The sequence below is a fragment of the Natator depressus genome, chromosome 9 (assembly GCF_965152275.1).
Source record: "Natator depressus isolate rNatDep1 chromosome 9, rNatDep2.hap1, whole genome shotgun sequence".
NCBI classification, from domain to species: Eukaryota; Metazoa; Chordata; order Testudines; family Cheloniidae; genus Natator; species Natator depressus.
In genome coordinates, this window is record NC_134242.1 from 28,039,155 (window position 1) to 28,066,285 (window position 27,131).

General features: G+C 44.0%; 1 pseudogene; it reads left to right on the forward strand.

Annotated features, from left to right (window-relative positions):
- LOC141993698 (glutathione hydrolase-like YwrD proenzyme) overlaps positions 1-26,891 on the forward strand; it is a 39,637-nt pseudogene extending 12,746 nt beyond the window's left edge.
- The last annotated feature ends 240 nt before the right edge of the window (positions 26,892-27,131 follow it).

A 27,131-nucleotide genomic window follows, 5' to 3' on the forward strand; every position in this document is an offset into this window, starting at 1 on the left:
GGCCTCTCATTATGGAGCCGAGAATAAACAGTTCTGAATTTTGCAAGAGGTAAATTATTTTTCTAATTGGATTCAAGATTTAAAAGTCTTAAATTCAAATATTTCCCCCTTTCATTAAAACGTGTTTCTCTGATCACACCCTCTCAATATTAACGAGCTTCAGACCTATAGGAGAAAGGCTGCTGGTTGTCCTGGCGCTAGTCAGTAGTGACACCACCAAAGGTGAAGGAGTTAGGGTGCTTTAAAACCAGTGTAAATGAGAGGGGAATCAGGTATAGAGAGTTTTGCCTTTGGCCTTCAGTAGTAGCAGGACTGGGTCCTAACAATGCACAGTGTTGCTTAGAGACTTTTAGTTTTTGCTCACAAAGGCCATCCCTGTGACGTTGCTGGAAGTGTTTGTGTAATGCTGACAGATCCCAGTCATCGGCGGGTCGGATTGAACCTGGAGCTTCTGGAGTTTAGTGCATGAGCCTCTACCTCATGAGCTAAAAGCTTAGTGCATGAGCTAACTGGCTGTTAGCTAAGGCTGTAGAACAGACTCATTTTATCTGTCTCTCTAAGTGGTCACGGTGCCACTAGATGGGACAGAACACCACACCCAGAAGATGTGTGGATTACATTTGCTATCATTAAACGGGCAAATTATTCTTCCTGCATATGTGAGGAAACAGTGTGACAACTCCACAGATTCAGAAACTGGCTAAAATCCATTCAGTCAAGGCCTAACATTATTTCATCTTAAACGAGTATGCAAATATGTTAGTGTTTGTTTGGTTCTCTATTTTACCCTGCTATCCCTGGCAACTGTGCTAGGAGAGACTCTGTGAAAGGCAGGAACAGACTCAGGAAACACCAGGGTCCTAAAGACTTTCTTTAGTAATTTTGACAGGTTTCAGAGTAACAGCCGTGTTAGTCTGTATTCGCAAAAAGAAAAGGAGTACTTGTGGCACCTTAGAGACTAAATAAATTGGTTCGTCTCTAAGGTGCCACAAGTACTCCTTTTCTTTTTAGTAATTTTGAGTCCCATATATGAATGAATGAATAGTTTTTAAACTTGGTAATGTGTTTTTTTCACTGAAAATGTGTTTTTTTCATATTGCAAGTTTTCCTCTTTAGAATTTAACATTCTAAAGTCACAGTAAGCATCCTGGCTTAGTAATGACAAGCTATGGTTGTTGCTATCCCCTTAAAGCATCTCATTATTGTAGCTTAATAATGCCCCTTGCCCTGTCTTTTGCCTACTTATATAGCTATGGAATTCCCTTCAATTCCTAACATTAAGTTATTGCTGTGTGACCCATATGCTAGTTCTTTAGTATCTGTCACACCCTTGCTTCTTTGAATAAATGCATTACACATACATGCACATATAATTATAAGTCAAAACTACTTGCCCTACCTGCTGAAGCACCAGTATCTGTAATACCTTGGCTTCTTCATCTTAATAAACTTAGTTCTCTTTACCTGGCTTAGTCTCTCCATTCTCACCATTAGTGGAAATGTATTTTTCTGACTTGGGGCTCAGTCACAGTTGAGCTGAAGTTAGTGAGAGTTTTGATACTGACTTCAGGGGGAGCAAGATTGGGCCCCACCTTCCCTATATATGAATAATGCAAATTATATTGTTGATGTAATATTATGTGCTGCCAATGCAAATATGTCATGTTTTCACTAATCAAAACTAATGATATGGTGGAGAGAGAGGAAGCACTGTGGATTACCAAATGTGGATCACCTAAATCATCCAAATGATGTAACCAGTAGAGTTAAATAGTTTAATCCACAAGAAGATGCCAATTTAACTTTGACCAAGACAAACTTGCCTCACTAGAATGTCAGACGTCAAGAATTATAACATTCAAAAACCAGTTGGAGAACACTTCATCTCTCTGGTCACTCGATTACAGACCTAAAAGTGGCAATACTTCAACAAAAAAACTTCAGAAACAGACTCCAACGAGAGACTGCTGAATTGGAATTAATTTGCAAACTGGATACAATTAACTTAGGCTTGAATAGAGACTGGGAGTGGATGGGTCATTACACAAAGTAAAACTATTTCCCCATGTTTATCTCTCCCCCCCCCACTGTTCCTCAGACGTTCTTGTCAACTGCTGGAAATGGCCCACCTTGATTATCACTACAATAGGCTCCCTCCCCACCCCCCCCCACCCCACCCTGCTCTCCTGCTGGTAATAGCTTACCTTAAGTGATCACTCTGGTTACAGTGTGTATGGTAACACCCTTTGTTTCATGTTCTCTATGTATATAAATCTCCCCACTGTATTTTCCACTGAATGCATCCGATGAAGTGAGCTGTAGTTCATGAAAGCTTATGCTCAAATAAATTTGTTAGTCTCCTGATAGCCACAAGTACTCCTTTATTTTGTTTTGTAGTTTCCAGGCTACAAGCTACAACTCTTTCAGGAGCTGGCAAAATCTGGCAAGAAAAGCTTCTACGAAGGTTGTGTTGCAGAAGTTATTATAGAAACTGTTCAGAGAAATGGAGGATTAATGGATTTAGAAGATTTAAAAAGCCATGTCACTGATGAGGTAAAATCGATTTTCACAAATTACAAGGTATTCTGGACAGTTTGGTGTTCTGAACCCGACAGAGATTGTGAGTTTGGTTTACCAAGTTAGGCATGAAGAAGTATACTTATGTATTTGCATGCCTAATTTATATCCGCGAATACCCACCATGCACTAATAACTCAAGTATTTGTCCTTGTGAATGCATATGCCATTTGTGTGCATAAGGCCACCTCGGTGCCTAACTGACTATATATGCATACAAATATCCTAGGTATATGTTCACAGCAGCTATTTATGGGTGATGTGTGTGTGTGTGCAGTCGTGCAGGTCTAACATAGAAAACATAGCCCTCTTTGTTTGTTTCTTAGCAATTAGCTAATGAATTAATTACAAATTAAAGATGGACTCAAGCTGCAAAATTTTGATTCAGATCTGAAGTTTGAACACTGAGGTTTGAAGTGTTTTGATCCATGAGTTTGATTCAAGCTTGCCTTACTGTAAATGTGAATATGATGAGCTAATGAATGACTAAAAAACAAATAAATGTTTTTTGAGTCAAGAGTGGAAACTATTTCTTTTAATTGTAATTATTTTTAATAGAATGTAGATTGGATGGTCTGTTCAGCGTGGGGAAAAAGCTCCATGCCCTTCAAGCTTCTGTATCCATCCGAGGAATTCAGCAAGAAATCACTGAGCTGCAGTATTTATCAGGGAAGGGGGGAAGTGTGGGGTAGCTGAGTAGATTTGCTGTCCAGTGCAACTTTCTATGTGACTTACAGGAACAAAGGAGTTTGTTTTAATATTCAAAGCTGAGGTAACCAGGAGCTGCACTTTGCCACTTAGGAGGGATCCATCTGAAAACATTCATACTAAAAAGAAAGCAAACTAGTGTTCTGCCTGCCAGTGAATCTCTCTCACTCAGGTTGTGAACTCTAGGCACTATTTGTATACCTCCTGAAGTCTTTACTTTGGGAAAACTTCTCACTGAGTAAGTACTTAGGAGTTCAGTCCCCAAAAATATGCTGAATATTGAGGCATTAGTTCAGCAAGGGCTGGCAAGCCTGTGCCTAAACTTAAGCGCCAGTCCTATTGTAATCAATAGGACTACTCACATGCTTACAATTAGGCAAGTTGTTAAGTATCTTGCTGAATTGGGCCCTGAGGCCAGAAAAGGGAGCATTAGGAGAAAATTCAGCCTTGTGGTTACCTGGGCCTTTTATCCCTCCTCCCGCTCATAGTTTTTTCTGCAAGAGCATATGTCGCTCATTGTTTTTATATTCTCCTACCTCCCCTTCTCTCATACTTCAGAGTTGGATTTTCCTGTCACGCAGCCTAGACTGGAACGGAACTGAGGTTTCCTTGCCAGATCATCTTTGGAATTCTTTCCTTTGTCCCACAACTTCTCCTCTGTGTGGTGGCCAGATTGGCAAAATCAAAACCCTTCCTTTCCCCTATGCCCACTGCTGGCCTGAAGATTCTCCATAGCTTTACACAATGGGATCACAATCAGACCCTCCCCTCCTTTGCTTTTCCAGCAGGGGCTGGATTTGGGAATGTGTAACTGTGGGGTGGTTGGAAAGGGACTATTCTGAGGCTATGCATAAAGAGATGGAATATGACTGAATATTGACCAGAATTGAGTTTCAGAAACATTTGAAGCCCATATCCAGGTACCCTCTCTCCTCCTTACTATCTCAACAGCTCTTTCTCACACCCTCCTTCCATCTGACTCTGTCTCCTCCCTTGTCACACAAGCAGATTCCTCTTCCTCCCCAGCCTGAAGGTAGACAAAAACATCCTGTTCTTTGCAGCTGCAGGGAGTTCAGCCACGTCCAGGGAGGACACTAATAAGGCAATTGTAGAAAATTGTCACCTGAACTTTGTTCAGTGACTTACATGAAACTCATATGCTGTGAAACTCATAGATTTTTATGGCCAGAGTGATCACGTAGTCTGACATCCTGCATAACATACAGAATTTCATGATGGGACTCCTGCATCTCACCCATCAAGTTGTGATTGAACTGGAGCATATTTCCTAGAAAAACATCCAGTCTTGGTTTAAATTCTCCATCATTTGGAGTCTTACCACATCCCTTGGTATCTGTTCCAATGGCTAATTATCTTCCCTGTTAAAAATAGACATCTCCTTTTCTTTCTGCACTTTGCTGACTTAAATTCCAGCCACCTGGGAGGCCTGAGCACAGTTCCTAATGGATGGTTTCAGAGTAACAGCCGTGTTAGTCTGTATTCGCAAAAAGAAAAGGAGTACTTGTGGCACCTTAGAGACTAACCAATTTATTTGAGCATGAGCTTTCCGATGAAGTGAGCTGTAGCTCACGAAAGCTTATGCTCAAATAAACTGGTTAGTCGCTAAGGTGCCACATGTACTCCTTTTCTTTTTCCTAATGGATGGGATTCCTCTCCTGGAAAACCACTATCACAACTCATACAGCACTGGTCCTCATGTTGGCAGTCTCAGCAGAGACGCTAACTATTGAATGGGCATGGAAACTAACTTACTTCCCCACCTCTGAAGATGGTCCTTTCAGAGCTGTAGTGCAGTGTGGGCTTGCTATGACTTCATGTGCTTTTACCAGCTCTGTGGGTACAGGTCTCCAGAGCTGTCAGTGCAGAGCCTTCCTAAAGCACGACGTTCACTGAAAATCAAAAGACAAAGATTTTTTTAATGGTAGGGATTGGTGGCGTTTTCCTAGTTTTGATCTTGCATTCTTTGCATATCCCAGACTCCCATTAAATGCCACAGGAGCTGTTGGTGCATAAAAAAATACAGACATTGGGATTGGGCCCTAAATGTTTTCAAATGCAGTATTCTCTGGCTGTGTGTGATGTCACATGGATTTGGAAATTATATTTTGGATATTTTAATATTCTCACTAATCCAATGTCACAGGGTTGCTGAGCAGCATTTTTGGAGTGCATTGTTTTTATTCTCACCATGTGAACAGTTGATTCTTGCATTATTCATGGAGTACAAACGTAAGCAAACTCTGTGCTTTCACACCCAGCTATATAGTATGTCAAAAGACAGTCAATGCTTACTGACCTGCTAATAAAATCATTAGTCATAGATACACATGCACTATACAGTGAGTAATATTCCGAAATATAGAAACAAGGGAACATACCCATACGCACGCTATTTTGAAATAACTGGATGCGTCTAGATCCAAACCTATAGTCCTTACTCAGGGAAAACTCCAATTGACATAAGTGAGAGGGTTGTCAAAGAACTCAGGGCAGGCTCATTTGTTATTAATTTAAAAATAAACTCACAGGGTTATCACGTATAATTTAATATTCAAAGACAGGCAACTCTATATATTACTCAGTTAATGCTGATAAACTTTTCAGATAAATAGGTATTTAACCTTCTGAAGCAGATATAGAACTTAATGGTTTTATCGTTACATTTAACAAGCTGAATTGGATAAGTTCAATGTTATGAGGACAAGTTTGCATAAGCACTCAAAGTAATAAGTTTTATTTATGATATTTGAAACATAGGCTCCCATTTTCCCACATACTCCACTGCGCCAACGTATATTTAGGAAAGAGTATACATGGGAATTCTCAAAGTGTTTTACAAAGCCAATGTCTGTATTTAGTTTATGGGCAAAATCCACCCCCAGACAGAGGACCAGTATTACATCCTTTATGGCAACAATAAAAGGGGGAAACAATATTGCTTACACTTGTGTAATGACAGTGGTTTGGGCCATTGCTGTAGAATAGTGTATTGTTTTATAGGGTTTGCATATTGTTGTTATACAAGGTTGAGTGAAAGAAAAGCTATACCACCTTAATGTTACCTGGTTTCTCTTTGCCTTGAAGAAATACCCAGTTTTATTATGTCATTGTTGGTATATAATATGTGATAATATTCAGGAAACCTTTAGAAAGTTTTTTTTTTAAATGGGGGAATAACAACATGTCTTGCTATTCCAGGAGGTGAATGTTTGGGAAATCCCTCCAAATGGATAAGGAATCACAGCTTTGATAGCCCTGCACATTTTAGACAATTTTAATATTAAAGGTCTGAGTTATGTCCAATGGAAAGAATTTTTCTGTGTCTGTGATATTTTCCTTTGAGGATGATTTAAGCAGACACAAAAGGAAGATTTCCAGACATGTTAATGTTCTTTTTCAACTCTGAGGAAAATTTTCCTCAAAGCCAAGCAGAAGGGGAAATAAAATTGTTACTAGACATGACTCCACTCTACAGTGGATAATTCTCTACTAAATATCAAAATATAGTAAAGAGAGTTCAGTGAGTCCTGGACTGGGAAATTTTCTAATATGAAACAGCCTCTCTGAGATTTATGTTTTTGAAAATTTAATACAAATTTGAAAATTTAGCAAATTACCCTATCAACTTTGAAGAGAGGCCCTCATATAACTTCAAAAATAGTGTGATATTTTATAAATAGCTTGATACCAGTTCAAAATTCTGAATTGTTCAGATAGGTTCAAAACACCTAATACCACTGAAGACTATGAGCCAAATTCTGAAGAACTCTTAAGTCCAAAATGAATGAATATTTCCCTAGTATCCTTGGAAAGAATTGATCAAATCCATCCCTGGTAATACTCCATTGAAATCAATTCAGTAATTAATGTCATCCAATAACAGCAGGGTAAACAATGTCATTATAGCATGAAATAACACTGAAAGGTTAAAAATAATCTAAAACTTTTGTCATTTTTGTTGCCGTTTTTAGACATGGGCCATAACACTGCTGACTATTTACATGTACTGATTGAAGCCTTGAAACTGAGCTTCTCTGTTACTTTCTGGTTCTGTGCTGTCCATGACAAAGTTCCAGTACCTACAAAATAACTTCTTTCTAAAACATATGCTAAAGGATGCTTGGAGAAAATTAATTTGCAAAGGTAAGGCTTCTTCCTTCGCTTGCTTCTGTGGATTATTAGTGTGAGTACATTTCTGATCTTGGTGAAAAAGAAAAGTCCATTGTATAGTATTAAGTAGGCTCTATTTGTAAGAGTAGCTGGAGTCTTTAGTTTATTTCTGCAAACGCTGTGGTCTGAATACCCTTTTATTTTAACACTAATCTGTCTCTGTGGTAAACTGCTCAGTGTAAAGTACGAAGAGTTTACTGTTTAATGTTATGTCGTTAGCCCAGGTTGTATCTAAAAGATAAAATGAAATGTGATAGGAAACTATCAAACATGATTCACCATATGAATTGATAAAAGTGGCAGTTTTCTCTTTGAATTAGAGCAATAATGGTTTATTACAATCAAGCAGTGGATGATTTTATTTAAAATATGCACTATATATTGTGTAAAAAGTAGAGAGCAGCCCAGATATCTTAAAATAAGTTTGACAGCCCTCAAATGAATCCCTGAAACAATTTAATGTAAAAGTCACCCAACGGTGATTGACCTTCTCTCTTGCTCAGAGCCCAGACTAAGAATGTTTTCCCTGGCCTGCTCTATTTAAGAAAAGGCCCTGTATCTTGATCCCTGTGATCCGAGAGCCATCCAGGAGGCCATAGTGAAACATACAATGCATGAAAAATCATCTGTGCAACCCTTCTCTTTGTCTCTCAAGTGCTGGTGTCCAGGCCACTGGCCCATCTGACGCATATGTAAATACACCACTGCCCCCGATACTGAAAAATCTGCCAGCTCTCCAAAAGAAGGACTGAAACACTCAAACTCCTAATCCTCTGCAAAACAGACTCCCGGGCTCTGAATTTGTTGCTCTGACAGAGTGGCAGAAAATTGATTCTTGTTTAGTCCCATGCCAGCTAGTATAGAATAAAGGTGGCAGGAGACTAAACAATAGACAACGTGACATGCAGTGCATGAGCCGCTGCTGTTATACCAATAAAATAAAAACCAGCAGGATCTTATTAAAGGGGAAAAGGCAAAATACCACATTTATTGTGAATACAGAAAGAATCATAGTAAGCAGTTAGTTATAGTTATAACATTCCATTCAATCTTATATTTATTCACACATTCATTCATACACACACACAGGTTCTGCAAGGTTGTTATAGTTACCAGCCTTAGAGTTGTTCATGCCAAGCCACTGACCAGGTGGCCTGGACATGAGGAAGGAGCAGGGCCTTGTCAGATGCTCATCTGATGCTTCTGGAAGTTGGTTTGCAGAATCAGACCCCAAAGTTCTCACTTTCTAGAGTCCATTTTTATAGGAATTTCTTCCTATGCCAGTCTATGGGAATTGCTTCATCATGCTGTTGCTGAATCAATCAGCAGATGGCACATTCCTGACGGCTCCGTGCTGCCAGATGTTATCTTGTTCTTTGGTTCTCCCATTCTTGAGGCTGTTGGGTGGATTCCAATCTGCCCTCCGGGGGTCCTCTGATTATTTCCACTTGATGCCTTCTTCAGCCGATGGACACTGGATTCTTAGGCTGGCACCTCCCTGATCATTCAGTTATTATCCACACCAAGCATCCATCCACATACATCCTCTATCTCTATTTTAATCACAATTGTTAACAAAGCGAGATGAATACAACAAAAGGGCGGGGAGTCTTTGGGTGCTGTTTCTCTTGTTACAGAGTATTGCTTTGAGTCTCTCTCTCTGTGAGTAGTTGTTGTTACAAAGAATTGCTTTGAGAACAGACTCTGTCTTAGAATGTACTAACGCAATTAGCAGCTTGCAAGTTTCACACACAGAGGGAGAGAAACAGTACCAAAAACCAAGAGACCTCTTAATTAGTAATACCCTGGAATTTAAACTATGGGGAATCAAACTCATTTGTGATTTTAATACAGAACTTCTTTAATATGATCCAACACTGCAACAAATCCGGCTCCCTGAGCACATCGCTGGTGGCTCATCCAGCTTAACAGCTGGAGTTTTAACACCGTTCTTTTACTTATGTGTATGGCTGATAGTTTTATTAGTATCAGGAGGGGAGGAATAAAACATTGGAGGCTGGAGGTGTTTTCATTTTGGTCAAACTCTACAGTGCCCTTTTAAGCATAGACATTTAGGGTGGGTTTTTTAAACTTTATTTCTTTTGTTTTTATATAAAATATAGACACAAAATAAAACATATTTAAATACATATACAAGATGGAAATACCATACAAAAACAAAATGCAGTGTTCATTACTTGTAAAGCCTGGAAAAAACAGAACAAAAACAAACAATCCCCCACCCCTTGACCAGATAAAGGGCATGCAGGACATCAATTATTGAAGTGACTAAAGAGATAAATAAGTGAGAACATAACCTATGAGTATCAGGGACTAATATATTAAAACTAAAGTTAAAAACATTATATAATACGTAGGCTGGGAAAAGAGTGTCTGTACATCTGGTTACAGTGCTTAGATTATCCACAAATACAAAGTTAGTTTTTAAAAGTCATGTGATACATAGAGTACATAATCAGCAATAACCCACATTTAGGTGAATAGATTTAACAATACAGTTTAGATATTAGAACCCAAATACTTGGGTAGATCACTCATGAAAAGTTCTACAGAGATTTGGTTGTGGAAAGCAAAATATACCAATGATTGGAGATTGTCCCTCAGTAATTGAGAATTAGGTTGGTTGTCCATTTAGAAAATACAATCCATGAGGAAAATATTTGTTACTTTCCTGACTGCGCTTCTCATCATCACTCCAGCTCATCCCTCCTGGCATAGGCACCGACTCTGTGGGTGCTCCAGGGCTGGAGAACCCATGGGGAAAAATTGGTGGGTGCTCTGCACCCACCGGCAGCTCCCTGCCCCGCCCCCTCCGCCCAACTTGCCTCCGCCTCCACCCCCTCCCTGAGCATGCTGCATGCGTGCATTTTCACCCTAGCTCCCAGAGCTTGTGCCACGAAACAGCTGTTTCACGTGGCTGGAAGGGAGGAGGGAGGAGGGGGAACGCAGCGCGCTCGGGGAAGAGGCGGGGCCGGGGTGGGGATTTGGGGAAGGGGTCCAATAGGAGCAGGGAGGGGGTGGAGTTGGGGCAGGGACTTTGGGGAAGGGGTTGGAATGGGGGCGGGACAGGGGCGGGGAAGGGGTGGAGTCGGGGTGGGGCCGGGGCTGGGGCTAGGGGGCGCGAGCACCCACTGGTGCTGCGGAAAGTTGGTGCCTATGCCTCCTGGTATTGCTGATGTCCAGTGATGTGTTCTATGTCGATGTCTCTCGACCACCTGATGGTATCCGACACCATGAGTTGCCGCATCAGCCGAGCATAGTGTTGACTGATTCCGCATTCTCTCAGCACTCGCTCATTACTGGGGTCCTATATGCCTAAGGCTCCGATGATCAGTGTGTGCATCTGGACCTGGTAACCCTTAGCTCTCAAGGTTTCGGCCAGAGGGGCATATTTCTCTACCTTTCAAGCTCGGGCATCCTAGAAGGCCGGGTTCCTGTTCTCGGCCGGCACTGTGACATCCGCCATGATGATCTTCTTCCGGTCCACGTTGGTGATGACGATGTCTGGTTGCAGTTGGCTGTCAGTTCTGGGGATGGCGGATTTTATGGTAACCTTCTCCACGGGTGGTGAGATGGCTCTAGCCAGGCAATCTTGGATGGTGTTGTGTTGCAGCTGCCAAGCTCTCGAATGGGGCTTGCAGCTACACAGGACGTGAGGTAGCATCTTGTTGGCGTAGCTGCACTTCCTGCATCGCTTGTCCCGATTCCCATGGCGGACGGCTCCATTCAGTGGGACGCAGTTGAGCTGGGCCCTGTGGATGAACCTCCAGTTGGCAAATTGGGTGAAACTGCCCCCAGGGAGGAAGTGGTTGCTGGCGTCCCACTTGCATGTCACCTCGAATGCTTTGCCCTGATCTGGCTTCTGTTTCAGGTTTTTCACATATTGGCAGCGGATGGCATCCTTCAGGGTCCCCGCCAGCATGGTTCTGGCTCTCGGAGTGATGATAGTATGATCTGTATTCTTCACCTCTGGCACCAGGACTCCCAGCTCCTGGCGTTCCTCGCACCATGTTCAGTGGCAGCCAATACGCTTCTCCAGTTGTCGAGACCATAACCTATGAGTATCAGGGACTAATATATACTAAACTGTAAAATTATGCAATAGTTTCATGTGTGACCAGACATCCTCCTTTCCCCCCTGCCCCCAAAAAATGTTTTTATTAGACAGAGTCATTTTTTCCATTAATGCAGTCGTAGAGAACTCACTTAATCAGTCTGTGTACGAGGGAGGAACTTCAGATTTACATTTTCTCAAAATAACTCTTTTGGCCATTAAAATAGTTACTGCAATGTAATACCAACTCATCCAGCACCCATAAAATACACAAGCTTGGGGAAGGAAAGATAACAACACTTTAAGTTTTTGAGAGAGCACTGAATATTGTGTTCCAGGCCACATGCATTTTTTGACAGGTATAGAGGATGTGTGAATGATTGGCATGTGACTGTTTGCATCGCCAACATTCACTGTGTGTTGCAAATCTAGCCTAAGGGCTGGTCTACACTGGCAATTTACAGTGCTGCAACTTTCTCGCTCACGGGTGTGAAAAAACACCCCCCTGCATGCAGCAAGTTTCAGCACTGTAAAGTGCCAGTGTAGACAGTGCCCCAGTGCTGGGAGCCCCTCGTGGAGGTGGTTTTTTTAAAGCGCTGGCTTTCCCAGTGCTCTGCCGCGACTACACAGCCACGTTAAAGCACTGCTATGGCCGCGCTTTAACATGGCCAGTGTAGACTAGCCCTTGATTGTAGCGTAGATGTAGCCTAAGTTGACCCATGTTAGGTCAACTTACAGCCATGGCATTAATTACTGCAGTGGCTGATGTCTGCACTCCCCTCCTTCTGTTCGTGGTGCGCGTCCTCACCAGGAGCACTTCCACCGACTGAAGAGGGGCACTGTGGGGTACTGAGAGCCAGGGCTCTCAGCTCCGCGCAGCTCCACACTAGCAGCCCAGCTGCCCTCACACCTGGGGCTTCTCGCCTCCAGTGGGGAGATCCACACCTGGAGTCCAGTTGGCTGCCATTCTCCCGGCTGGCTGCCGTTCTCCTGGTCGGCAGCAGAGCTCTGGGGTGTGTGTGGGGAGGGAAGTTGGGACCCCAGGACAGTAGCCCGGCTTGGGGCAATGACCCAGCAGAGGCCCGCCTAGGGAACTGGGAGCCAGCTTTCTTGTCAATTTCACGGCTCCAAATTGACAAGAGTGATAGCCAACAGCCAGTGTAAGGAATGTAGTGTCTGCACAGTGTCTATGTCACCCTAACTACACTGACATAAGCCCTACGCCTCTTATCGGGGTGGTTTTATCATGTCAGCACAGCAGGGGATTTACATCGGTGGGAGGAGCATTTCAGTGTGTACTCCACCACTGTTTTGTCGACGAAAGCTGACTTGTCGACAAAACTGTGTCGTGTAGACATGGCCTTAAACAAATGTTCGGGAGTCTACTCGTATCTGTTCAATATCTTTTTCTGGAAGAATTGCAAGGATAAAGAACTTGAAGTATTTCTCACATGAAGCCAGAGATCCTGCCAGGTTTCTGTTGTGAGAGTAAGGCTAAGTTCTCTTTCCCATGTTTGTTTGACACCAAGATTGAGGGTAATGCAGAGCACTATAAGTAATTCCTACAAAGTGACTTTTGTTTCCCTATTTCTTAACATATTCTAGAGATGAGAGAGTTGAAAGAGACCAATTGTCCCCTATCTTTTCATGAATTCTTGAGCCTAGCCACTGAAAGAAGGAACTGTGAGGCAGAAGTATCTTATATTTGTGACACAATGTAATTGAAGGAGGCCAGTCTATCATCTTGTATTGTATCTTTAATTTTTGTTAATCCTTTTTCTGTCCAAGTTGTCTTAAATGTGCCATTGGCCTTGATCTTGAGGCATGGGGTAGCTCATAGTGGTATGAGAAGAGAATTAGAAAGATCAGATGCTGTAATCATCTTAACAAGTTGCAAAATACCCCATGTAGAGGCAAAGATTGGATTTTTACTTAACGGTGTGGGTAGCCTCCTACGGTATATAAAAGGAGAGAGGGAATCAAATGGCATAGCTAAGCTTTTGTCAATCTCCAACCACGTCGGTGTGTATACAGAGAGCTGCTGGAAGGGAACCACCTTACAATGGGATGCATTTAGAATGCTAGATAATATAGAAACAAATCTGGGAACCCCCTACTTCCAGTTGCCCAGGATTTTTTAATGGTCTTGCCTATTTATTTGAGCAAAGAGAAAAAGAGAGACCTTGAAAGGCAATAGACTAATGACACAAGTCATTCTTGGGCAGATATCAATTTTGGCTATTTCTATTCTCCCTAGAAAGCATAGTGGGAGGAGACACCACCTCTCTACATCCTTAGAAACTTCTTTCTATATATAGTTCATATTTCTAAAAACAATTTTGGGACGATTAGGACAGATATTAGCACCTTGCATATTGCCTTGTATATTTGAAATGGAAAATGCTGAAACTGAGAAGGAGCTGGTCTTTGGATATTTTCATTGTTTGTGATTTATTCCAGTTCATGCAAAAACCAGAGATCTTTCAAAAAATGTCAACTTAGATTCAATAATGATGGGATAGATGAGGATGGATTCTTCAATAGTACAAAAATGTCATCAGCATATAAACTGATTTTGTATTTTTTTCCTCTTTATAGTTACACCTTCAATAGCTGAGTGCTGACATATGTCTATTGCCAGTGGTTCAAGTGAGACATTAAAAAGGAGGGACGAGGGAACAACCCTGTTATGTCCCTCTTTCTAGTTGAAATGTGTGAGAAATAATTCCATTAGTTGATAGCAAAGCCAGGGGATTGAGGGTGGTTTTAAAGGATATTTTAAATATATTTCTTAAAGTAATGACCTGCATGAACTGCGTGAAAGACTCTTATGACAGGTCTCAAAATTCAAGAGAACAGTGACTAAAACAGGGTATTTCTAAATGTGATTTTTTTTTTAAGTACCAACCCGTGCTAGCCTGCTTTTGTGTACTTTAGATAAGAGTGTTTACTTAAATTTGTTGGCAGTACTATGTTTGTACTTAACCAAACATACGATATACAATAGAAACCACTTATTGATCTAGGCATTACCCGGTCATAAAAGGACTACAGACTTTGGATCCTTCCTGGGCCTTATCTTTCAATGATATCAGTTGAATTTTACATGATGTCCCTTTGCGGGCAGATTCTGATCTTCGTTATACTCTACTGTCTTTGGAGTTAATCCAGATTATACAAGTAGAGACCAGAATCTGGCCCTTTGTTTTAATAAACAAAACCCACCCCAAAAAATTCAGGGCCAAATGCTGCTCATCATACTTATAGGAATATTCCCATTGACTTCAACTAGGATTACTTGTAGGAGTAAGGTGAGCAACACCTTACTATGCAATTTAAATTGGGCCATAAAATAATGATTTTTGTTGCACGCTAATGATTTTTATGTTCGCTGTTTTAGAGTCAGTGACAACTATAATAAAGGAAACTTGCTACCAGTAGGAAGTGACACAGTTTACTTCACTGTTGTCGATGCTCAAGGCAATGCCAGTTCTTTCATCAATAGCAACTATATGGGCTTTGGCATAGGACTGGAACCAGGTGGCTGTGGATTTACTTTACAAGTGAGAAATTTTTTCCAAACATAACTTGTTTTAGTCTGCATGAAAACTCTCCAAAAAAGCAGTTAGAGTGCTTTGCTATACAGTATCCTAAACTTACATTTCTTAATGTATATTTTCTTATTAATTTAGATCAGACTGTGAAATGAGTTGACCAGTGTTTAAAAAAACAAATAAACAAATCTTCATAGGTATTTCTTTGGCTTTATACCAAGTTTGCATGATAAATTCTTTATAAACAAAGTTTGATGCTTCAAGCTCAGACTTGCCCGACACTTGCTGTTAATAGCATAAACAGCCATGGTCAGCAGGTCACCATAATGACATGTCCAGTCAGTTTTTAGTAGATGGAGAACAAAGGGACCCATATAGATTTTTCAATACTCTCCTACGTAAACAACTACATACATTCTTCCTTGGATCATTTCTTGGGCAGTGAAAATGAGTTAGCCTTTGCTAATTTATTTTTGGCCAGTTAATATTAGCTATAAGTAACTATGGATATGGAATTGCAAAATTCATATTTTCAAATTTTATTTTATCCCCCACAGCCAAGAAAAATTGGTATACATTTGTGATACATTCAAATTTTATATTTTTAGAGTGTACATTTTCATTTGAATTTGTATTATAAAAAGTCTTTGGCACATGAGAGAACCATAATAGATTGTAAGCAGTGGTGAGTTGGAGCTGGTTCGCTAGAATCGGTTGTTAAATTTAGAAGCCCTTTTAGAACCGGTTGTTCCGCGAGGGACAACCGGTTTTAAAAGGGCTTCTAAATTTAACCCGTCAAAAGTGGTGCCTTAGGCGCTGACTCCATGGGTGCTCCAGCCCTGGCGCACCCAAGGGGAAAATTTGGCGGGTGGGTGTAGCTCTCCGCCCCACCCCCGGCCCCAGCTCACCTCTGCTCCGCCTCTGCCTCTCCCCTGAACGTGCTGCCCCGCTCTGCTTCTCTGCCCCCCCAGGCTTCCCGCGAATCAGCTGTTCGCGCGGGAAGCTGGGGCAGGCTGAGAAGCAGGCCGCAGCTTCCCGCTCAGGCCCAGGGAGGCGGAGGTGAGCTGGGGTGGGGGGGAGGGGCGCGAGGAGGGCCACCCGCGCCACAGCAGGTAACCCGGGGGTAGAGGGGGGCACACAGGGGAATCGCTCCCTGCCCCAGCTCACCTCCGCCACCCTCGGCCTGAGTGTGAAGCCACCGCCTGCTTCTCAGCCCTCCCAGGCTTCCCGCTGAACAGCTGATTCGCGGGAAGCCAGGGGAGGGGGCGGAGAAGCAGAGTGGGGCGGTGTGTTCAGGGGCGGAGATGGAATGGAGATGAGGCAATCTGGGGCTGGGCGCGGGGTGGGGAGCTGCCGGTGGGTGCTCTGCACCCACCAAATTTTCCCCGTGGGTGCTCCAGCCCTGGAGCACCCAGGGAGTCAGTGCCTAAGGCACCACTTTTGATGTGATCAGTGCGGGAGCGGCCACTCCCCCTGCTCCCCCCTAGCTATGCTCCCCCGCCCCTAGGAGCCAGAGGGACCTGCTGGATGCTTCCTGGGAGCTGCCCCAGGTAAGCACCTCCGGGACTCCCCACCTCGCCCCCCCGGCAGGTCCCTCTGGCTCTTAGGGGCGGGGCGGGGTGGGCACCCACTACGGTGGCCCACAAGACCCTCCTGCCCGGTTCTGGGGGCAGTCAGGGGACAGGGGAGGGGGGTGGATAGGGCAGGGGTCCTGGGGGGGGCGTCAAGGAACACGGGGTTGGATGGAGCAGGAGTCCTGGGGGGCGGGGGTGGGCAACGACCCCCTCGTGGGGTGAGGAGGGAACCCATTGTTAAGATTTTGGCAGCTCATCGCTGGTTGTAAGTGTTATACCTAGATAAAATATGTAGAAATATCTTGTTCTTTTCTCTAGCAAAATGGCTAAGCCACATCACACTAAGTAATATGCATTAAACAGAAGTAAAGACTAGAAGTGGCAGTTCAAAAATTAATAATTTGGAGATTATGAATTATAAATATATGTGAATATTGCCAAGACTATTGAGAGATGGAGGTTATTTCATAAGTTTTGTTTTTGAGAATTTGCTGTCTAAAGTACCTTTCATACCCTATACACTCCTGAGGGAATTCTGCGCCAAAAAAATAAAAATTATGCACACAATATGCATTGCAATTTTGTCAATAAATAAACGTGGCTCCAATATGGCAGTGGGGACGCACAGGCCACTGGCTGCATTGAGGTGGGAGATCACCCTGAAGCCACCACCAGTACAGGGACTTGACAGGGAGGCTGCACCTGACCCTGACACAGTGGAAGGGCTGGGCCTGCCCCAGAAACACCCAGGAGCCCTTCCCCTCTGCACCAGGTGCACCAGGTTTGGGTGGGCAGGCTCCAAGGATCCAAGTATGGAGAGGATTAGTGTGGGGGGATCCAGGTGTGGGGTGAGAGTTCTTTGTGTGGAGCAAGCTGGGTGCGGGCGGCTCAGTGGGAGATCCAGATGCACCAGGGGTCATGGGGGCAAGGGCGTTCCAGGTGCAGGGGCAATGGGTCTCTGCCAGGGATCCAGGTGAAAGTGGTTGGGGTTAACCCCGGGGGATCCAGCTAGTGTTGCCAGGTGTCTGATTTTTGGCTCCAGTTCGATGGGCCTCCTTAACAGGGGAGCCCCAGCTGCTGCCAGGAAGATGCCGGGCTCCCGCTTTCCCCCGCGATTCCCCTATCCTCTTTTCTTCCCCATCTCACCCTCCTCCCCCAGTACCCCATGCCCCTCTCCTCACTCCCACATTCCCTTGCCGTATTCCACCCCACCTTCCTTACCTAGCACACTAGAATTAAAGAATAATACTTAAAGAACCATTTGGCTTTTAATGGTTGGATTGAACTCTCACTTGAATATCATAAAATGGTCAGTTTTATCATGTTAAAAATAAATAGAGACTAAGGGCAATATTTTCAGTGTCTAAGTGACTTATGAGTCTAAGTTTCATTTTAAGAAGTGACTTAGGCACATAGGAGCCTCAGTCCTGTTAACTTTCAAGGAGTCTTAGGCTTCTAAGGCTTAAGTCACTTTTGAAAATGGGACTTGAGTCCCTAAGCCCTGGTCTACACTAGGAGTTGAGGTCGAATTTAGCAGCGTTAAATCGATTTAACCCTGCACCCGTCCACACGACGAAGCCCTTTTTTTCAACTTAAAGGGCTCTTAAAATAGATTTCCTTACTCCACCCCCGACAAGGGGATTATCACTGAAATCGGCCTTGCTGGGTCGAATTTGGGGTACTGTGGACGCAATTAGATGGTATTGGCCTCCGGGAGCTATCCCAGAGTGCTCCATTGTGACCGCTCTGGACAGCACTCTCAACTCAAATGCACTGGCCAGGTAGACAGGAAAAGGCCCGCAAACTTTTGAATTTCAATTTCCTGTTTGGCCAACGTGGCAAGCTGCAGGTGAGTGCAGAGCTCATCGGCAGAGGTGACCACGCAGAGCTCATCAGCAGAGATGACCATGATGGAGTCCCAGAATCGCAAAAGAGCTCCAGCATGGACCGAATGGGAGGTACGGGATCTGATCGCTGATGCAGAGAGGAATCCGTGCTATCAGAACTCTGTTCCAGTTTTCGAAATGCCAAAACATTTGTCAAAATCTCCCAGGGCATGAAGGACAGAGACTATAACAGGGACCCGAAGCAGTGCCGCGTGAAACTTAAGGAGCTGAGGCAAGCCTACCAGAAAACCAGAGAGGCAAACGGCCACTCCAGCTCAGAGCCCCAAACATGCTGCTTCTATGATGAGCTGCATGCCATTTTAGGGGGTTCAGCCACCATTACCCCAGCCGTGTTGTTTGACTCCTTCAATGGAGATGGAGGCAACACGGAAGCAGGTTTTGGGGACGAGGAAGATGATGATGATGAAGTTGTAGATAGCTCACAGCAAGCAAGCGGAGAAACCGGTTTTCCCGACAGCCAGGAACTGTTTCTCACTCTGGACCTGGAGCCAGTACCCCCCGAACTCACCCAAGGTTGCCTCCTGGACCCGCCAGGCGGAGAAGGGACCTCTGGTGAGTGTACCTTTTAAAATACTATACATGGTTTAAAAGCAAGCATGTTTAATGATTAATTTGCCCTGGCATTTGCAGCTCTCCTGGATGTACTCCCAAAGCCTTTGCAAAAGGTTTCTGGGGAGGGCAGCCTTATTCCGTTCACCATGGTAGGACACTTTACCACACCAGGCCAGTAGTATGTACTTGGGAATCATTGTAGAACAAGTTTCAGAGTAACAGCCGTGTTAGTCTGTATTCGCAAAAAGAAAAGGAGTACTTGTGGCACCTTAGAGACTAACCAATTTATTTGAGCATGAGCTTTCGTGAGCTACAGCATCCGATGAAGTGAGCTGTAGCTCACAAAAGCTCATGCTCAAATAAATTGGTTAGTCTCTAAGGTGCCACAAGTACTCCTTTTCTTTTTATTGTAGAACAAAGCATTGCAGTGTATGTTTGCTGACATTCAAACAACGTCATTCTTTATCTCTCTGTGTTATCCTCAGGAGAGTGATAGAATTTATGGTCACCTGGTTGAAATAGGGTGCTTTTCTTAAGGGGACATTCAGAGGCCCTTCCTGCTGGGCTGTTTGCCTGTAGCTGAACAGAAATGTTCCCTGCTGTTAGCCATGGGGAGCGGGGAGGGCGGAGGGGCTAGCCACGTGGTGGGGGGAGGCAAAATGCGACCTTGGAACGAAAGCACATGTGCTGTGTATGTAATGTTAACAGCAAGGTTTACCGTGAAGAGTGTACCCACTGTTCTATAAAATGTGTCTTTTTAAATACCACTGTCCCTTTTTTTCCTCCACCAGCTGCATGTGTTTCAAGGATCACAGGATCTTCTTCTTCCCAGAGGCTAGTGAAGATAAGAAGGCAAAAAAAACGCACTCACGATGAAATGTTCTCTGAGCTCATGCTGTCCTCCCACACTGACACAGCACAGACAAATGCGTGGAGGCAGACAATGTCAGACTGCAGGAAAGCACAAAATGACCGGGAGGAGAGGTGGTGGGCTGAGGAGAGTAAGTGGCGGGCTGAAGCTGAAAGGTGGTGGCAGCGTGATGAGAGGAGGCAGGATTCAATGCTGAGGCTGCTGGAGGATCAAACTAATATGCTCCAGCATATGGTTGAGCTGCAGGAAAGGCAGCAAGAGCACAGACCGCCGCTACAGCCCCTGTGTAACCAACCGCCCTCCTCCCCAAGTTCCATAGCTTCCTCACCCAGACACTCAAGAACGCAGTGGGGGGGCCTCCGGCCACCCAGCCACTCCACCCCAGAGGATTGACCAAGCAACAGAAGGCTGGCATTCAATAAGTTTTAAAGTTTTAAACTTTTCAAGTGCTGTGTGGCCTTGTCCTTCCCTCCTCCACCACCCCTCCCGGGCTACGTTGGCAGTTATCCCCCTATTTGTGTGATGAATTAATAAAGAATGCATGAATGTGAAGCAACAATGACTTTATTGCCTCTGCAAGCGGTGATCGAAGGGAGGAGGAGAGGGTGGTTAGCTTACAGGGAAGTAGAGTGAACCAAGGGGTGGAGGGTTTCATCATGGAGAAACAAACAGAACTTTCACACCGTAGCCTGGCCAGTCATGAAACTGGTTTTCAAAGCTTATCTGATGCGCACCGCACCCTCCTGTGCTCTTCTAACCGCCCTGGTGTCTGGCTGTGCGTAATCAGCGGCCAGGCGATTTGCCTCAACCTCCTACCCCGCCATAAACGTCTCCCCCTTACTCTCACAGATATTGTGGTGCGCACAGCAAGCAGTAATAACAGTGGGAATATTGGCTTCACTGAGGTCTAACTGAGTCAGTAAACTGCGGCAGTGCGCTTTTAAACGTCCAAATGCACATTCTACCACCATTCTGCACTTGCTCAGCCTGTAGTTGAACAGCTCCTGACTACTGTCCAGCCTGCCTGTGTATGGCTTCATGAGCCGTGGCATTAAGGGGTAGGCTGGGTCCCCAAGGATAACTATAGGAATTTCAACTGTTATACCAATAAATTAAAAACCAGCAGGCTCTATTAAAGGGAAAAAGGCAAAATACCACATTTATTGTGAATACAGAAAGAATCATAGTAAGCAGTTAGTTACAGCTATAACATTCCATTCAATCTCATCTTTATTCACACATTCATTCATACACACACACACACACACACACACACACAGGTTCTGCAAGGTTGTTATCATAGTAAGCAGTTAGTTATAGCTATAACATTCCATTCAATCTCATATTTATTCACACATTCTCACACACACACACACACACATTTACACACACACACAGGTTCTGCAAGGTTGTTATCATAGTTACCAGCCTTAGAGTTGCTCATGCCAAGCCACTGGCCAGGTGGCCTGGACATGAGGAGGGAGCAGGGCCTTGTCAGATGCTCATCTGATGCTCCTGGAAGTTGGTTTGCAGAATCAGACCCCAAAGTTCTGACTTTTTAGAGTCTATTTTTATAAGAATTTCTTCCTATGCCAGTCTATGGGAATTGCTTCATCATGCTGTTGCTGAATCAATCAGCAGATGGCACATTCCTGACGGCTCCCTGCTGCTAGATGTTATCTTGTTCTTTGGTTCTCCCATTCTTGAGGCTGTTGGGTGGATTCCAGTCTGCCCTCTGGGGGTCCTCTGGTTATTTCCACTTGACGCCTTCTTCAGCCGATGGACACTAGATTCTTAGGCTGGCACCTCCCTGATCATTCAGTTATTATCCACACCAAGCATCCATCCACATACATCCTCTATCTCTATTTTAATCACAATTGTTAATACAACAAAAGGGCGGGGAGTCTCTGGGTGCTGTTTCTGTTGTTACAGAGTATTGCTTTGAGTCTCTCTCTCTGTGAATTGCTTTGAGAACAGACTCTGTCTTAGAATGTACTAACACAATTAGCAGCTTGCAAGTTTCACACATAGAGGGAGAGAAACAGTACCAAAAACCAAGAGACCTCTTAATTAGTAATACCCTGGAATTTAAACTATGGATAATCAAACTCATTTGTGATTTTAATACAGAACTTCTTTAATATGATCCAACACAACATCCCCAACGGTTATTTTCTGGTCTGGGAATAAAGTCCCTTCCTGCAGCTTTTGAAACAGACAAGAGTTCCTGAAGATGCGAGCGTCATGTACCTTTCCCGGCCATCCCACGTTGATGTTGGTGAAACGTCCCTTGTGATCCACCAGTGCTTGCAGCACTATTGAAAAGTACCCCTTGCGGTTTATGTACTCGCCGGCTTGGTGCTCCGGTGCCAAGATAGGGATATGGATTCCGTCTATGGCCCCACCACAGTTAGGAATCCCATTGCAGCAAAGCCATCCACTATGACTTGCACATTTCCCAGGGTCACTACCCTGGATATCAGCAGATCTTTGATTGCATTGGCTACTTGCATCACGGCAGCCCCCACAGTAGATTTGCCCACTCCAAATTGATTCCCAACTGACCGGTAGCTGTCTGGCATTGCAAGCTTCCACAGGGCTATTGCCACTCGCTTCTCAACTGTGAGGGCTGCTCTCATCTTGGTATTCATGCGCTTCAGGGCAGGGGAAAGCAAGTCACAAAGTTCCATGAAAGTGCCCTTATGCATGTGAAAGTTTCGCAGCCACTGGGAATCGTCCCAGACCTGCAACACTATGCGGTCCCACCAGTCTGTGCTTCTTTCCCGGGCCCAGAATCGGCGTTCCATGGCATGAACCTGCCCCATTAGCACCATGATGCCCGCATTGCCAGGGCCCATGCTTTGAGAGAAGTCTGTGTCCATGACCTCATCACTCTTGTCACCGCGCTGACATCGCCTACTCGCCCGGTTTCGCTTTGCCAGGTTCTGGTGCTGCATATACTGCTGGATAATGCGCGTGGTGTTAAATGTGTTCCTAATTGCCAAAGTGAGCTGACCGGCCTCCATGCTTGCCGTGGTATGGCATCTGCACAGAAAAAAGGCGTGGAACGATTGTCTGCCGTTGCTCTGATGGAGGGAGGGGCGACTGATGACATGGCTTACAGGGTTGGCTTACAGGGAATTAAAATCAACAAAGGGGCTGGCTTTACATCAAGGAGAAACAAAAACAACTGTCACACAGAATGGCCCCCTCAAGGATTGAGCTCAAAACCCTGGGTTTAGCAGGCCAATGCTCAACCCACTAAGCTATCCCTCCCTCTGGTATTTCAGGCAGGACTTCATGGAGGGAGGAAGGAAGGGGGAGCAAATGAATACCAAACAGATCTGGTCTATTTCTTGTTTTGATTCACTCCATCTATCTTTTACATCTTTGGCTGGCAGCAGACGGTGCAGAAGGACTGCTAGCCATCCTCATCTCCTGCCTGCTCAGCAGAAGATGGTACAATAGGTCTGCCTGCAGGACTAAAGAGAATGACCTGGTCGAGTCACTCCTAATTTAGTCTCTGCACCCATATCTGCCTAGGCGCTCCTGACCGACCTTATCGAGGCGGCCAGGAGCACCTCGGACATGATGAGGATGGTTTTCAGGCCTATTGTACCGTCTGCTGCCACAAGGCAATGGGTTGCTGCTGCTGTGTAGCAATGCAGTATCGCGTCTGCCAGCAGCCAGGAGACATACGGTGACAGTGAGCTGAGCGGGCTCCATGCTTGCCGTGCTCTGGCGTCTGCACAGGTAACTCAGGAAAAAAGGCGCGAAACGATTGTCTGCCGTTGCTTTCACAGAGGGCATGATGACATGTATCCAGAACCTCCCGCGACAATGTTTTTGCCTCATCAGGCATTGGGATCTCAGAATTCCAATGGGCAGCGGTGACTGCGGGAACTGTGGGATATCTACCCACAGTGCAACACTCTGGAAGTCCACGCTAGCCTCGGTACTGTGGAAGCACTCTGCCGAGTTAATGCACTTAATGCACTTAGAGCATTTTGTGTGGGGACACACACAATCGACTATATAAAAACGATTTCTAAAAAAATGACTTCTATAAATTCGACCTAATTTCGTAGTGTAGACATACCCTCAGTGACATAGGCACTTCTGAAAATTGTACCCCAAGACTGAATCTGTGATCTCCAAGGCATTTGTAATACACTTGTTTCTTGGCATGGAACTACTTATATATTTTTCTTGAATTGACTATGTTGGCACTAACTGTTCTACGTGTGTCTTTTTCTTCTTGTTTTTATCAGTCTTCAGATTCTCTGCCTTGTTCTGTCTTACCTCATTTGGGTATGGTATTTTTATTTATTGCCTTCTTTCACTTTCTTTTACTTTCACACTTTGTAACATACTGTATCGGGTTTGTCATACGAAACACAATTGTGAGCTGCCCTGCGTACCATGTGCATGCCCTATGAAATGCAAGATATCCTTAAGTATATCTGCTTCCTCCCTTCAAAGAATGCAGTTGCTGCACAGGGATGACAGGTGAAAGAGGGAAAGAAAATGAGGGTAACTTTTGTGGGGAAGTGGTCCCAAGTTATATAAAAGGGGAGTAGACAGAGAAAAAGAGCCCAGTGAATAGAAAAGAACAGAACATTGTGGTTATGCAATACAGAAAATCAAACATACCCCATACATTATATAGATGGAAGGATATGCACAAGCATGCAGGTTTACGGGAGTAGTTGACGTTGGTCATGAGGGGATTGTACTGATGGCTGGTCCTACTTCATGCATGCACTGATCATTAAATCAGCAACACCTGTTCAACCATAGACTATTCAGCTAAGCTCTGCTGTCATGATACAGCTGGGGGAGTCAGAACTGTATAGCAGATTTTGAATACACTCATTGTAAGCGCTTCAGTATACAGACACTCTCCACAAGCAGAGACGTGTTTTGGAATGTACACATCTGGAACACTTACAACAGCTGCACATGGCTTCCATCATAAGAATGGTAAACTCCCGAATACATTTGACAGATGCTGGACAGGCAGGATGCTCCAACATAGCAGAAACAGTACTAAACCACACAGCAAGAAAATATAGTCTCCTTAGCTAGTCTTATTCAGGTCACTCAGCACAATATTGTCACTTTCACCCTTTGAACAAAATATACAGTATACTGAGTAGACAGGTATTAAGCTTTGAGTACATGCTTGCAGAGGGGCTGTGTTGCCATTGTACTGTGTTGTATCCTGCACAGATGTGTTGGTTTTATGTCTGGCAGCTGGCAGAATGCATATTGTGTGGGTGTGAGACACATTATATAGTTTCTGCTGATTGGAGTGGAAAGGTGGGACCGGGAACAGACTGCATGTGACCATTGTTGCAAATTGCAAGTATTGGGTCATTGTTTAGCATGTCTGCTCCTTCCCCAACCCACACTCCCTTAGAACTTTTCCTGACTGTGTCCCCAGGCCAAACTTACCCATAGAGGGGAGCAGGAGCTCCACAGACAGTCACTGACTTCAGTGATGAGGCCCAGAAATGGACCCCACACTTTGGAGGCATGATGCTAGGCCCAAACAGTTTTACAGTGGTCACTATTAAAATGCTGCCATTTGAGAGCTGTTCACTGTTTTTAGTATGATCATGCTCAGGCCATTTCCCCAGGAGTGCATGGGCGGGCTTGTTTGTGTATAGTCTCATCACCTGCCTATATCCAAGAGCCTACTTGAGTGCTCCACGTCTTGCATAGGAATAGCTTTTGTGAGCTGCTCTCACTGCTGCCCAGCTTTGGGTACATGTTGGTGATGCCACGTGTGATGTCAGTCAATGGACTAGCTGGCCAACAACTGGAAAAGTTAGTAACTATTGTGCATGCTTACTTTAGGCTGCGTGGTTCTTGTCCAGCCAGATGAATTGTGTTTGGCAATCCCAGGGGGTTTATTCTATTAGTAAGGGTTTGTATTTGTTTTCTAGAATAGAGAATTCAATTTCTCACTATCTCCCAGTCACCTGAACTGCCTCGCCCCGAGAAAACAGCCGTACCACATGATCATTCCTGCCCTTGCTACTGCAGCAGACACTGGGGACCTCTTGTGCTCCTTTGAAGTAATGGGTGGGTTCATGCAGCCTCCATGACACGTGCAGGATGTAAGTAATGTAAGTCCTTTGGGATGTGTGGCAGAACATCAGAAGGATTCACTGCTTATTTAAGAGCCTTTCATTTCAGTATCCTCTGGACAGGCCATGAAAACACACAGCACAGCAGAGCAGAGGCCTTGCTGATCTATGTGCTTTATCCCAGTGCTGACTGATCAGCCATCAGCCTGTTTCAGATCAGCTTCATGTTCTGTTTCTACCAAAGGACTCGGAGATGTTAAACACTGTATAATTTATATCAAAGGTCTCATTCTTCAAAGACAGTGTACAAGCACTGCATGCAATTTTTAAGTGTATTAAAGATTGATATGAGGATATTTTCCTAGAGTCTAATCTGGCTTACTTTAATCATCTCTTTGAAGCCTGCTTGGGGAATCGGTAGCAAGCAGAGTTGGGTAAATGCTTCAGTTAAAATTTGTGTGAATTTTGGTTTGAAGTTTTAAATGAATTCCCTCTGCCTGTGTTCACTTTCTATGATTATTCTAGTTAACAATGGCAAAAATATTAACAGCAAATGTTAGATGACTATTGCAGCATATTTGTGGAAAACTAATTAAAGAGCGCTTAGAGTTACACTCACCCAAACAGGGGAGTTTTAAAAAAAAAAACAAAAAACAAAGTCCATTCCTGGACCACAGTAACTCATTTTCGATTATCTTGTTTTGTGCCTTGACACTTTGACAGGTGCATTAGAAATTGAAAGAGAATATAAACTGAAGGAGAGGGAAAATTAATTGCCCAATGTGCCCTAAGAATTGGTTTCCTGTCTAGAGTGACCACCTTTGTTGCATGGAAATAAGGGAAAAGTACATGAAAAGTAAGGAACAATGCTTTTTCTTAAGAGACATTTTAGGGAAACACCATTCTCATTAACATATCATGTATTTTTCTCTCAAGTGTACTTTTCTGCTGCCCTTCAGTATAGAATGCAATGATCATAAGCTTCAATTTAATGTTTAAAATGGTACTTATCAGTTTTAAAATT